The sequence below is a fragment of the Poecilia reticulata genome, linkage group LG13 (genome assembly GCF_000633615.1).
Source record: "Poecilia reticulata strain Guanapo linkage group LG13, Guppy_female_1.0+MT, whole genome shotgun sequence".
Lineage (NCBI taxonomy): Eukaryota > Metazoa > Chordata > Actinopteri > Cyprinodontiformes > Poeciliidae > Poecilia > Poecilia reticulata.
Window position 1 is genome coordinate 24,560,493 of NC_024343.1, and position 14,925 is coordinate 24,575,417.

Sequence of the window (14,925 nt, forward strand, 5' to 3'; positions counted from 1 at the left end):
TGGAAAGCTGAAAGAGACATACCCCAAGATGTCATGTTGCAGGTTGTGTTGATATTGATGGACCCAGAGGCATCAAGTAGATTTTGATGATTTAATAAATAAATAAATAAATAAATAAATAAATAAATAAATAAATAAATAAATAAATACATGCCTAAAGGTATTCAATTTGTTTTGCTTTCACAGGAACCCAGGAAATGAAGGATGGCAGGGAAAACTGCAGGGAAGTAACAGGGAGATAACAGGAGAAACCAGAAAGGAGTGGGAGAATAAAGTGTGTATATGTACTGGGAGAGAGAATGCTGGAAAAATGGACCAGGGCTGATTAGCTAACTGATATCTGACTGTTTTATTTTATCCGTCATTTTAAAACAATGGTCAGGATTAAAAAATGACTGAAATCAGTTTTCATGTAGCCACCATGACCCTGATCTGGGTAACTGATGGAAAATGGCTCGTTGGCTGATCTTGAGGCTGAGTATTTGTGTTTATCTCATACCTCCAGCTATTTTCCACAGCAAATTAGTAGCTTCTTGGAATCCTTGTTTAACCTTGAAACAGCTGCTCTAACAGAGGAATGCTTGTTATTCCAATGAAATGCCTATTATAGCATTATTTGAGTGTATAACTAAAGATTTTCTGACGTTACAGAGGATGCTTACCCTGTGATTGTCTGGGTTCAAAGTACAGCAACCAAATCTAAAAAACAACAAAAATCAACAACCACAAGTGCAACATTATTCATACAAAAAGCTTTTTATTTGATAAAAGCAGTATTAAATTTTTGAGTTAAGGCCAGATGTAAAATCTCAATAAGATCGACTTTCTTGAAATTATTTGACCACATGTTGGTGAACTTGTGGCAGCGAGATGGCATGCAAGCGTTTAAACATTACATGATTGATTTCTTAAGGACTTTAAGCCACAAACGCTGTCACTTTCAAACATGCGTTGCACAAAGCAGTCAGTCTAATCATTAACACAAGAACACACGCATTTTTTAACAATCTATAAAACCTGAGTGATTTTGTTCTTTTGTGTTAAGGTGAACCTCCTGTTGACAGCTATGAATAGATTTTCCCATATTTCCTTCACATCACTGCCACAGAACATCAAACACTTCAGTTTCTTTATATCAAGCATCTCAGGACAAATTCAGTCAACCGCAAGTCGAACTTCAGAAAGAGCTATCTTTTGCTCAACTGACCTGACGTTAAAATCTCATCTTTTGACATCAAATACTTTGAACAATTTTTCACTTATTCATTCATCCAAACTACAGTGGATACACTAGAAACAGATTTTATACTTAGAAGAAATCTTTGAGTAATGATTGCACTCACATGGGTGTGAGCTGTACAGACATAGTAAATAGAGGTTTTATATCTGTACCCAGAGGAACAGTTCTTGGAAAAATACAGCAAAGAAATAGGCCTTCTAGGAGACACTCTAAGCTTTTGGGTAAACTTCTATTTACAAAATAATTGTATTCAACTAAGCGTACATTCAACATACAACCCATTCTGACACAAAAATAGATATTGTATATTTTTATATCATAAAATTATTTAAAAAGTAAACATATTGTTCTCAAAGTGAATTTGACAAGGGTGAAACTGTGATGTCAACTGGTCAGAGCATCCTGTATCTCTTGTGGAGAGTTTTTGATCGGCAAAGAGAGCTGTGTATTAAAAGAGGTCAAAGAAAGAGAAAGGAGAAAATAGGCATGTATCACTACTGATATCCTAATTGATATTTACCATTATTTTTTCCTTAGTAAGATTTTCTCTATGTTCTGTAACTGAAGTCCATGGTTTCACTCATCAGGATTGTTTTGTCAGGAAAAGGGGGACCAACACTCAGGTGATCGTACGGTTTTCTTGCAAATGTTGGATAAATTATAAAGATACCTTAAAAACTTTAAGGTGTTGGAAAAAGGCTTGACTTTTAGCATAGGCTTTGCAGGGACAATTTGCACTGTCAAAGCAAGGGAAATGCTAAAAATGTCTGAGGTAATTTTCATATGTGACGGCAAAGAGCGCTATGTATTAAAAGAGGTCAAAGAAAGAGAAAGACTTGACTCCACACAGTGGTCCAGTTCACCACCACTGAACTTGCCAGATCTTCAGAGTACTGCCTCTGAGGTCAATGTATGCAATAGATGTCTGATTAAAAACATATGCAATGGATATGATGTTCAGGAGAAGTGCAAACAACTATCTATATATGTGATAATATTATCGTTGTAGGTTTCAATAATTGATATATGAAGCATTTTCATAACAACTGACAGTGACATAGTTACTTCATTGTGCTATAAAATGGCACTATGTTTCTGCAAAATACATAACACTGTCCTTTTTGAAGCGCATGAGTCAAAAAGATAAAGCAAAAAATGGTTTCCATTGCAAAAAGTCAATACATTAAGTCATTAGAACCAGAGATGCAGAGATGTTCAAAAATAATTTTAGAGTTGATTGTAAAGCTCTATTTAGGATTTATTTGACAATAATATGAAGTGAACTGTCATATGATAGTGAAACCTTTACCATTTAGACGTTAGCAGGGTTTGGAAGCTGGTAAAATACTTTCAAAACATTATTTTTTCATAATGGAAAATATATACAAGTGTCACTCAAAGGTGTAATGCATTATGAATTCATCTGAGTGTTACAGAAATAAGCATGTACACACCTTTGACTGGATTCCACTCAGCTGAGTTAGAGACCTACTATTGTGTCAGATGCCTTGTAGGTATGGATACTTTGATGCTTGATGAACTTTAACCTGGGAAGTTTTTGCAGAGATGTGTCATCAAGTCTGCTCTGGAAAAAAACAGCTACAACAATAATCGCAGCCCAACTTGAATTGCAAACAATATTGTGGCCAAGATTTTATGTATAAGCACTCTGATTAAAGGCTCCACTGCAAAAATACATCCACACTAACATTTGGTTAAACATCCCTTAGCAGGTTACACCTTAATCTCATATCTTTCTACTCTATAAGATTATTATTATGTTTGGATCTAAAGACGAAATATCTAGAACAGTGGTTCTTAACCTTTTTTGAGGTACCGAAACCACCAGTTTCATATGCGCATTCACTGAACCCTTCTGTAGTGATAAATAAAATGATTCCCCCCCCAAATTCAAGACATAGGGGTGATCCAACTAGAGTCTAGTTGGGTGACCCCATGATCACTAATTCTTCTAAAAAAAAGGTAGAGTTTCTGAGAACAGTTCTTCAAAATATAGTCAGTGTTTTCAGCAAAGTTGAGCTGACTGTCCAGGAACGACCCAAGGTATTTAAAATTTGCCACAGTTTCAACAGGTTGGCCATCGAGAGAAACTGGAAGCACTTTAAGGTCTTGTTTAGATCATTTAATTAGCTCTACATTCTTAAGAGAATGAAAAATTAATAATAATAAAGACTTTGCGGTATTCTGGTTTAGTAATGTAATTATATTAGTTGTGTTTCCACCCTCACGCCACTAGAGGCAGTAGCAACCCCAAAAAGATGCAACTAAGAAGCAGATTTAGAAATACACCGAAAGCTTCAGAATTTGGTAAAAACTGTGAGCTTTGCTGAAGTAATTGAAGACACAAGTTCAAATCCATGCTGARAGTGGAACTCCTTCAATCAGTGCTCCTCCGCAGCACTGATTGGCTAAGCAATGTAACGTGATCCTCTGYAGCAAGTGATGGCAAAGCGGGGCGCGTCATCACGACTTTACACAAGTGTGTCTTTACCTCCGCGGCAGAGGCTCCGTCGAACCCTGAGACCGACTCATCGAACCCCTGGGGTTCGATCGAACCTCGAACCCAGGTTAAGAACCACTGATCTAGAGTCAACACGTAGCTTTGATTATTACAGCTAGAATCTAGTGATCAGGCCCAAAATTTGGGTCCATCTGGGTAGTGATGGACCTAGATCTGAACATTCAAAAACACATAAAGAAAATTACAAAGTCAGCCTTCTGTCACATGAAAAACATTTCTAAGATTAAAGGATCATCCATTCATCCATCCATCCACCCATCCATCCATCTTCTTACACGCTTATCCCTAGTGGGGTTGCGAGGGGTGCTGGTGCCTATCTAAAGCGGTCAACGGGCGAGAGGCGAGGTACACCCTGGACTGGTTGCCAGTCCATCGCAGGATTAAAGGACTAATGTCCTAATAAGATCTATAGCAACTCATCCTGCATTTAACTAGACCAATTGATTACTGCAACAGTGGCTTCAGGTCTGTCTAAAAAAAATCAGCTAGACAGCTGATCCAGAATACAGTGGCTCACGTTCTCAGTAAAACTGGGAAAAAAGAGCACATTACCCAGTTGTAAAGTCCTTACACTGGCTCCCCATAGTTCAGAACGTATACTTTAAAATACTTTTGTTATTTTACAAATGCCTAATGAGTGTATTTTAATTAGCACCAAAATACATTAAGGTAAGGTGTTGTCGTTGTACCAGTCCTCCAGACCAATAAGGTGTTCTGGTGTAAATCTACCCTGCATCCCTAAAACCAGAACCAAACAAGGAGAAGCAACATTTAGTTTTTACGCTCCACAAATCTGGGACAAGCTCCCAGTAACCTGCAAAACAGCTAAAACGCAGAGTTCCTTCAAAACAACTCTGAAAACCCACCTGTTGCCTTTGATTAATAAATCTGGAATATTGATCAGTATATTTAATATTTCAACGTTTTGTGTTTACTACTTGTTTCATAATTGGTTACTCTAAACCATTTTGAACTGCCTTGTTGCTGGAATGTGCTAATCAAATGAACTTGTCTTGACTTAAATGCCATGAAACATTTGATTCTGTACTTAAATAAAGTGGCCTGAGAGAGTTTTTGCTGTTACATACATTGCGGAAGCCCGGGTAATCACCCTCCACCTGGGCAGAAGGAATTCCCTACTAATTTTCAATGGAGGTTCATTGTTCCGGTTTATGAGCTCACGTGAAGGTCCCACGCAGCGAGTTTTTCTTCGCCTTGATTGACTGGTTATGGAAGGAGGCTGGGCTCCACTCCACACTCAAGTCCCGCCTCGCGCGTGTTTCTTGCTGGGAACTAAAGCTATAAAATGAAGCGTTTTAGCACAATAACAGAGGCGCAGCGTGAAGTTAGAGTTCACCTAGTGAACTGCTGTACGGACACTTGAGACAGACTGATGCTTTAACCAGCCAGCGCGCGGAGAGACGTCGCTGACCGGGTTTCTTGTCACTTCCAAGCCGAAAATCCCTCCATCTAGTCGCCGGGTGAGATACGGAGCAGAGCCATGGCGGGGGACGGTTCGGACCAGCGAGCCTTGCAGTATGAACAAACTTTGGTGAGTTTCACTTGTTGCATTTTGGCACTTTCGTATTTATCCTCGGCTCTCCCTGGTCTCCGAAACCAGGACTGACGGATTGTATCACCTGGCTTTCATCTGGTAGCTACACAGCAGAATGTTTTTAAAAGTTTATTTAGAGTGGAAATACAAGGATACTGTGAAAATGACATAAGCCGAATGATCCATCGTGACATTTACATGCTAAAAACTCAAGTATGAGTCTGTAAGTCTGGAGTTAGCAGACTGACAAACTTGTTTCAACACATTTTGAACGAAGTTCAACTTGTTGTGTTTTCTCGCGTGTATGCCGCTGTGTGTCGCTTATGTGTTCCTGAAGGCTTTATTGCACATCCCACGTACACAGACAAGGTGACACAGTTGGCTAAAGAGACGTTTCTAAAGTGTTAAGCAGGACATATTCATTGACTTTACAAGCACAGAGAGCGGATTCAGATTCAGCCAGTGTCCTACCTTTTTAAGACTAGATTTTAGCCAGACTTGAATAAAACAGGAAAAAAAAGATGAGAAAGCTCCCCTCTTTCAATTCACAAAGTGCATATTATTAGGCTTATAATTATTTATACCCCATGGCAGTTTTGGATTATAAAGTAATTTCATTCATCTAAAAACGTTGTTTCTAAATTTTTGTCACACGCATCTCCAAAAAGATATCATGTTCGAACAAAACATGATATCTCTAACACTGCACTTTAGTTGCATTACTACATCAGAAAATATTTGCACTATTCTTGTAAACCGTTATGTAATATTTTGAGACACTATGCATTTTATTGAAGATGTGATTCTCACAGATTTGTTGGTAAACATTGTAGTGTGCTCTGAAATTAAAAAGAAGCAATGCAATATTTTAGTTATTTGGTCATTTTTTTCCATCCTTCTTAAAATATGCAAGTTTTTGCTGTGTGTGCATTTAGTTTTCCCTGCTAACTCCTTTAAAATAAACTGGTGTGCAGAAAAATTTAAGACTTGTATGTGTGCAGCTCAAATTAAATGTTTGTCAAATCTAACTAGCGGAATGTTATCTTGACAGCTGTCATAGTGGTTACTGTATGTGTCAGGAGTTCAGTGCGGCGGCTCCATTGACATCAGACAATAGATGTGTTCATTGCTGTTCGGGCGAGACTCGGTGTGGAATAATGTTCAGTATGTTGATGCAAGTGACAGTTGTGCTGGCTGTTGGGTCTCGGTTTTAGGCTCATAAGTTACTGATGCACTTTGCATAAATATTGGCCATCTCAAAGAAAGTCTGTGTGGAGCTTTTAGTTGTTTTTATTCAGCTGAACCTGACTAACATTGAACTCTTAAGCCTTCTAAAACTTGTAATAAAGTCGTCTTAAATTTTAATGTGTCTTAAGGTGTTGCATGGTGCACTGTGTGGATGTCCTGTTTCTCTCATACTGTTTAGCATTAATGCTAAGGTTTATCTGACCATGTTTGTTGCGTCCTCTACTGCAAAAATGACATTTTATGGGTTTCTTGCAACAGATGTGTCCATTTTGCCACACTTCCACAATGAATGGATTTACAGAGTGTACACCGCTGAGTTGTAGATCTGTGCAGCATCTCCAGAGTTGCAGAGAGGGGTTTTCTGATTAAAGCCCTGCTTGCGTGAAATGTCAAGTTTCTAGATTTCGTAGTAGATTAGTATTGTTTTAAAACTTAACCTTGCTTTATCTCTGGCCTGTCTGCTGTGCTCCTTCTGTCATTGGCCTTTCTTTTTAATATTTTCAATGAGATGTCTCTAAGAAAAGCATATTACTTATTAGAGGTGTGCCGATCGATCGGTCACCGATCATAATCGGCCGATTTCCGTGAAAAAGTGTATGATCGGTGATCGCCGATCACGGTCTCTTGTTGCCGATCACACAAACCGATCACCTGCATCTCATTTCGCAGCCTGCCTGTGCAGCTGGTCTCCTCTTTCCTTCACACTGCACAAACGCGCAGCAACAAATCCTGGTTTCCTGTCAGAAACAGCCAATCATAACTAGCTGTAATCAGCTAGCCGCCATGCTATCAGGAAGTTTTCATTCAGTAACTCTGGATTGTTTATTGTAATGGATCCTGTATTTGCCTTTGAATGTTAAGTTTTATACTTTAATTTTTTTGGCAATGTTGAGAGGTTTTATTTTGACTCTTTGCATTATTTAGCCTCTTCAGAGCCTTCATATGTTATCAGTCTGTTAAAGATAGTATTATCAATAGCAGTACAATTTGCACAATGCCTGTTTTGTTTAGTTCTTGGAAAAAGTTATTAAAAACAAGTTTTTGTCTAAATCAAGGTAAATTCATGGTTCCTTTTTCCACATAATGTAACCGGTAGTGTTTGATTTAAAAAAAAATAAAAATAAAAATTATTGTATCGGTGATCGGCCCTCAGGGATGATCGCTATCAGCAGGAAAAAACCTGATCGGCACATCTCTATTACTTATTATTAATTTTACAACTAACAGGTGGCTGTGACTGAGACAAGTGGCTACATTTTTATTTCATATATTTGCTATGTAAGGTATTATGTTGTCTTGTGAAACTGTAGTGTATAAGTCACTTCTGAGTGCTTGGATGTGTTTTTGTGGAGCAGAGATCTTCAGCATGTTCCTCATTTTGGTAAAGAGGGAACTTTGTGTGAATGTTTCTGGATAAAACTTCCGTCAGGCCAAAAGAATCCCCATTTTATTTCTAGTTTTATACGGACCAGTTCAGTGGCACTGAGGCTTTAAATTAAGAGCAACCACAGCTGTAACACCACTTTGGGCCTCCGTTTCCTCTGTTTGAAAAAGTTTCTTTGTAAAAGGAAAAACGGTCCTCTCCTCCCCCCACCTTGTGTTCTGTTAATCTGTGTGTGCGGTTGTGTGAGAGATTACACAACTTGCGACCCGCTGATTCAGCACTGGACACTCCGTCACCCTGGCAGGTCTCGTGCTCGGCCCTACGGCTCTCTGTAAGGGAGAAAAATAAATAAGTAAAAACCCGACGGCTGTTGTCGAACTCTCCTCAACCCAGCTGCAAAACAATGGCATAAACTACATAGAACCAAACAGAAATAGAAAACGGTTTCAAAATGAGAGTAACCTCGTTTACCATCAGTTCCCCCCTCCTGCCTTCTTTCCATCTCCTCGCTGTGGGCTGTAGTAACATGGTGTCTTTGTGTGATATTGGCAGTCGTGATGGTTGTGTGGGTTTTGTTGTGGGCAGCGGATGCTCAAAGAGGCCAGTGTGGTTCGGTTGTGAGAGAGAATGAAAAGCTGGCTGTAGAGAAAAGCTGACGGGGTCAGGAGTGCCAAGCTCTAAGACGGTAAAACCTGCCTCAAAGTACCGTTGGTAAACCTCAAACTGAGACATCGGTTCACATTTATTAACACCTGATCTGCAGATATGTCTGCTGTGCATAGTCACTCGTTATTGAGGCAGTGGATTGTCTGTCATTTGTTTTATCAGCAATATTAGATTTTTTTCATGTGATCAAAGGTAACATTTTATTATGTGCTGTATAATGGCATTGATTTTTTTCCCTTTCTTGAAGTGTAAAGTTAATAACTCAACATTTCATGTGGCGTGACAAGTCTTTCTCCACAATAAAAGGCTGTGTTTATCTGAACCACTCCAATAAAAGTGCAGATATGTGGTTGATTTTAATTAATAATTTTATAATCTTTGTTGTGCCAAACACTGGGCATAAATCATACTGTAACCTTAAGCCTGACTCTTTTTAAAGAAGCATAATTTAATTTGCCCATCTGTTTCCCATAAAATGGAGGCATAAGGCATAATGAAAGTTTCTTCCAGGCTTATTGGATTTCATGTATTATTAAAACGTATCTGTCAACTTGGAAGATTTCAGTATTTTTTGATAAATGTGCTTAAAAATTTGTCTTGTGCAGAATGTGATTAGTGGTTTGCTAACTATTTTGCCCAGTTTTTAGACTCTGCCTTCCAAAGGCATGCAGGTGAGGTGACCCGTCATCAGAAAGTATTTTGTTTTTAGTTTTTAAACCAGATATTTATGTTTCTGTTCCCACATGTCTTTGAATGTTGTTAACCAACCGAGCATAGAGGCATTTGAGGATGTTTTTAGTGTAACTCTGAAGGTGTAAGAGCTCTTGGTGTATCTAAATTTGGGTGTAAGGAGTGAAAATCTCTAGTCAGTTAATGTTTATGCAGAAGGTTACGATGCAGTTGTAACTATTTCTCCTACATGTGTAATTTATCACAGAATACACTTTTTAAAATGTTCTTAGTTTTTTATATTTTAACAGTTATGTAATCATGACAACCTGGTATTATTTTTACAACTAAAAGTAGCTGATGATTATTTCAAAAGCTGAAATGAACCTGAACTCCAAATCCCAGATGAGTTAAAAAAATAATGCTTCATGGATGCAGAGCAGGGCCAAAGATCAGAGAGAGAAGAAAGAAGTTCAAGCCATTTTTTCATCAATCATAATGGGCAAGGATCATGACCTCGATTCTCTGACCTGCTCTCTAGCTATACAGCCAGACTGAGATTTAAAAATGAGCAGCAAAACCAGATGAGATGGATTAGCAGTGCTTGCCAATGAAAGATGGTGTCATCCATGACATGTTGATGTAGAACATTGTTTCTGCTGCCTTACTGAAACAGTCTTTAGTCAGAGGTCTCTTCAAATTTGTTGCTACCAGAAATCCTCTCTTCCCATATCATCACCATCCATGACAACTCTTTGGAGATATCTGGATGATATGAGTTGCAACAACATGCAGTCTTTCTTTGCGCTAAAGTTTAAAAAAAAAAATTTTTTTTAGGATTGTTTCACACCAAAGCATCACCACAGCATGACGTTGTCATCACCATGTGTCATCATTGTGAAGAAGTTTTTAGTGATGTTTAGAGAACGCCAAACTTCCCTAAAACTATATTTTGTCTTAAACACGGTCTAAACATAGAATGTGCAAAGCTTTATTTTAGATGCAAGTTTAATAATGAGCTTAGTATCTTGCATCTGCTAAGTGCTGAGCCTTGCAAGCAAATTTTGAGGTCTTAAATACAAAAAATAAAAAAACTTAAATAATATAAAATGGCAAAAAACTTATAATTTTTTTTTAGATTCATGAACAAATTTTGATTTGTAAACACTTAGTTGCACTCAAGACCTGATAAATGGATTCAGATATGACATGCATATTGGATAAATTTAACACGTGAAATGAAACTAATTTTTGATTAAATTGAAAGCGGAAAAATCTCCGAGCAACAAACATCTGAGTCCACCAAGGGAAAATTTTGGTTGCTCATCTTGTTTGGCTATTTTCCAAAGCTTACTTGGTACGGAGTGTGTTACTCTTCATTGTGTATAACTTCAGGAGTTCTTGTCGTCTTTTGTGTCGTCTTTTGTGGGTTTGATGGAAAAATTTAGTGCGATTGAAACAAAGTCCTTCCTTGGTTTCACCCCAACAATTTTTGCACAGACTAATCAGATAAAGTTTTCATTTCTTTTTTATTGTGGCTTGGGATCTTATTTGCAAAGTAGGTAGAAAAACGTGAAAGTGAAACTGCTATTGAGAAATATTAAGACTTGTTAACGATCACATAGATGTTTTCATATTGTGTTCTTTACTGTGCTCTTTAAGATTTCAATTTGACATAAAGGGCATTATAAATGAAGTCAATTATTATGAAAGCATATTTTGCTTAATCCCATGTTTTGTGCATTGCTCTTGGATTTTGCTTTCATAGTGGAAATTTCCCTTTTACGCTGTCAACATAAACTTACCTCATGGGTAAATTCTCCTTTTATTGTTCAAGATGGGTCAACAGCTCCTCGACTCTTCTTCCTGAGTGAGAAGACAAGTGGTTGCTTAACGTGGGCTGGCTTTATTTGCAGATAAGCATCAAAAGCTCTTAACCAAAGTTGTCTCTGTGTCACTAAAGACCAACAAATTGCTTTTATTTAGTTAATTTCTTATCCAACACTGTTTGCTTTCTTGACAAACAGCCCTGATAAATTGCCCCAGTCAAGGGTTAAGCTAAAAGAAAAGTTTAGGTCAAACACTAATACAACAGAATCAAAGCATATTGTCTCATAATGAGGTATTTGTAATAACGGTGAATTAGACAGACGCCAAAAGAAGTCAAAGCAAATGCGGAGAGTGTGTTCAGGTGAAATCAAAAAGTGTGCATTCCACTTGCTCTTTGTTCTCTGACGCTTTTTGGGTTGTGTTGATGATTAATCGCAGAGAGAGAGAGAGACAGAGCTTGAATGATTAAACATGAGGCTCTTTGAAGTGTTGAGGCGTGCCTCTTCATTAGTGCCATACATTATTTCGACCTGCTCTCAAATCTTGAGCAGAGATTGATTACACAGAGAATAGAAAACTGAGATCTCAATTAAACGGAGCCCAGTTGAGGCAAAACCCTCTGAATCTCAGAACTCTGCAGAAAAAGGTTGATGAAAAGCTTCAAGTTGACTGCAAAAATAAAAAAGGATTAGTTTTAGGGTTCAATTGTAGTGAGGGGAATAATGGAGCTCATGTGAAGTCTGGAAAAGTATTGGATCTCATTTAAGCATTTTCCAGGTTTGGAAAATAATGGATATAGGTAAATGTGCATAGAGGTATATTAGCAGTAAAAATTACAGAAAATGGAGTGAGCATTACAGAAATTAGTTTGGAAAAGTGTGAAGTTCTTAAATAAAAATGTGCAAGACAATATTCTATGAACTGAACCACTGATTTTAAACATAATGTATTTTTGTTTGCTTTAAAATTATCTCATATTGGTGTCCAGAGATATGCCATTTAAATTTTAAAATCATCTGAACAGCTGGGGTTATTATGCAAAGATTAGGCAAAAGTTTTCTGCCTCTAGATGTACAAATAAGGACATATCCCACAGGCCTCCAGCTGTAATTGCATTGAAATGTTTTTTCAAGATGTACTGAGAAATGGGAAGTAGATCACACCACTTTTTTTTTCTTTTTTTTTTGAAGTCCTGCATTTTTTTTTTCTTTTTGTCTGAGAATTCAGTAGTATTTTCTGTTACTTGATTGCATAAAATCCCAATAAAATGCTAAAGTCTGTGCTTTTGATGTGACAAAATGGGTGAAAAGTTGAGGAGTAAGAACACGTTTGCAAGTTAGACAGTGAGTTATGCATCTTGGTTGTTGGAACAGAACATTCTGTTTGGGTGCTTTCTGAAAAGCCGGCTCCACGAAACAAACAGTTGAGCTTATAAGATGACGGACAAAATAAGTTAAGCTGTTACTTTTTGGGGTCTATATGAGGCCATTTGGACAATGTAGTTTTCTTTTGGTTTTCTTTTTTTTTATGTTTCCTAAAAAGAGAAGCCCTCCTTTGTTGCCATATAATGTTTTCCTGAGCTTCTGGTATTGTACCCTACTCTACCTTTATTTAGCACAAACCTTTACAAAAACATATTCACCTTCTCCATAGTGTGACTCCTAAGGTTTATCCCTTTTCCGTTCAAGACAGCCTTTCAGCCAGTCAATATTGTTCCTTCAGATAGGGTTGTGCCCTTTGGCTGTGTACTGTTTGCTTGTTAGTGAGCAGCATGCAGATTTGTTTTCCAAGATTCTGTTTTCCTACAATCCCACATCATATTCAGGAGTCGGTTGGTTTTGTCTATAAATACTTCAAGTTGAACAGTGTTTAATTGTTGGAATTGTATCTCAGACATACTGTAGTTCTGGAATCCATCTCGACTAGACACTGTCCAAAAAAGTTAGCTGTTAGATGTCCAGCACAGGCATTGCTTTATCTGAATGATTCTTTCTTTTTGAATTGTTTCACACTGATGCACAGTCGGAACAAAACAAAAGCCAGGTTACCTCTAGGTGACTTCTTGCTGTAATAAACTCAACGTTGACACATCAGAGGATGTTCAGTTCATTATCAGCTGTGCGTGTCTCCTATGAGACTTTTCATGTCCCGAGTTGAGTTTACTTTCAACATATCTCAGATAAACTAAATTATGTTGGCGTATCCTGTTGAGGACATAAGATTACATTCAGCTGTATCTACCTTGGCTGCTTAAAGGCCGTCACCTTGTGCATAGCCAGGATACTTGTAATGACTTTGCAACAAAGATCCAGTAAATACTGGAGGGAGTTAGCAGAAAAATGGTTAGTGGGAATGGTGTTTGCATTCATAGTTCATGTCTGGGTGTGCATGTTATTGCTGGGAACTATCTCAACCTTGGCTAATTTTACATTTCTAGTTAAATTTTCTCTCGTCTGTGGAATGGAGGGAATCGCATAAATGTTAACCTGAGTTGGGATCAGAATGTGTTTAAAATGGTTTAGCTTGTGCCTTTTAAAGCAGACATATTTAATTCTCAAGTTCACAAACCCACATTAGTGTAACCTTAAATACCATAGTATTTACCTTAGTTGGTAGCCAGAGGAAGACTGCAGCTGAGGGCTATTGACATAGACCCTGGTCTAAACTTAATGCCTTCCTGTCTTGTCTGCTTCATCATCCCATGAGAGGGCAGCTTTTGGGCTCATTTCGTCTTTGCCCCGTCTTGATCTGTTGTCATCATTGACCTCCCACACTGAGACTGCTTGCCTCTATTTATATATCCACACCTTCATCAGCACATTCTCTACCATTAAGTTCCCACATTGACTTGTCTCCTTGCGTGTGGTGAGAGATCATTGTCATCATAACATTGACATAAAAATGTGGATGCTTTCATTTCAATCTGTATGCTGATGACAGACCTTGGTGTACAGACATTATCCCCTCACACCTTAAAAATCTATTGAAAAAAAAAAAACAACCTACATTTTGAACCATCCCAATAGTTAAAGTGGAACATGTAAAATTTTCATATCGGTGCATCCCTATTGAAGTTTTTGAACTGATTCAAGTTTTTGAACTTTGGCTGGCATTAAAAATAACCAGATGGGCATTTACTCTTTATGGTATGTATGGTCACCAGAAACCCTTGTGCTGTTAATTTAATATAAATTTGAAACTTGGTCACAAACGACTGTCTATTTCACAAATTCTGATGAGTTGTTAACTTTACACATTCGCATAGATTAAGTGCTTTGAAAACTACAAATTAGAAGCTAAATAAACCTGATATTTCCCTCGGATATTGACCTAATGTGCTGGTTATTCTTTTGAAGTGTAAAGATTGTGTGTTAAATAAATGGGATTGCAACATTATCTTCCAGCATCACCTTCCTCTTTGGTGTAAAAGACTCTCCAGCTCTGTCCTGTGTTCATCAACTCCAAATTAAAGCAGTGACTCTTGTTTCCCTGCTGTCTTAATTGCTGCTGGCTTGCCCTCAGTGGAGTGTAATTAAACACACTTTGGCGGTTCATGAGCCCCTGGAAAAGTAGATCTGCTTCCCCTTTGGCAGCACAGGCACAGTGCTGACAGATTGGAGAGCAAGAGGAGAGATGGTTTGATGCATCAAATGCTGGTTATTAACCATCACAGACAAGCTAACACACAGATGAGTCTTTGTGTGTCACACACTTAATAGGTCCTTGACCCTAAAGCCCACCTGTTTCTTCCTGCCCTGTCTGAGCTCTTACGCGCACATGCACGCACGCAT